Source organism: Galeopterus variegatus, unplaced genomic scaffold (genome assembly GCF_000696425.1).
Source record: "Galeopterus variegatus unplaced genomic scaffold, G_variegatus-3.0.2 Scaffold6391, whole genome shotgun sequence".
NCBI lineage: Eukaryota > Metazoa > Chordata > Mammalia > Dermoptera > Cynocephalidae > Galeopterus > Galeopterus variegatus.
In genome coordinates this window covers 96208-96650 of record NW_007732502.1, presented here as the reverse complement: position 1 = coordinate 96650, position 443 = coordinate 96208, and the positions used below count along the sequence as shown (strand labels likewise).

The 443-nt window shown below is 41.5% G+C and overlaps 1 protein-coding gene across 1 annotated transcript in view; it reads left to right on the top strand.

The window, feature by feature from the left end:
- The window catches only part of GRHL1 (grainyhead-like 1 (Drosophila)), a gene marked incomplete at its 5' end in the record, with an annotated part of 22177 nt that overhangs the window by 10723 nt on the left and 11011 nt on the right, over nucleotides 1-443 (top strand). The gene's annotated exons all lie outside the window — the stretch shown is intronic.

The window sequence follows — 443 nt, the reverse complement described above, 5'->3', positions numbered from 1 at the left end:
CTGAGGGTTGCGATCCATTGCCGGACACGAAAAAAGACAAAAAGGAAAAAAAAAAAAATGTGACCAATATTCATATTCACAGAATTCTGTATCTGAAAGAGAAAAAGTGCTGCTCTGAGCCTGCAGTGTTTCATCTGTAGTACATGGGCTTCTAGCATGTTCTCTGAACAGTCTGTCTGCTTCAGCAGATGTTTACCTTGCAGCACCTTAGTCGGGATTCTGCTACCAGCACCAAAGTGCAAGCTCCCAGTGTCACTTCAGAGAGCAGCTAACTAAGTAGGAAACCTCATTACCAAGTACTTAGGGCCGGATTATAGGAGGAGATGGAGTCTATAATTTAATGAATTAAAAATTGAGAGTCATGCTTACTGTTAACCTCAGTATTGAGTTTCCTGATGTGTTCTTTTTTTTTTTTTTTTGGCCTTTTTGAGACCGGCCGCCCC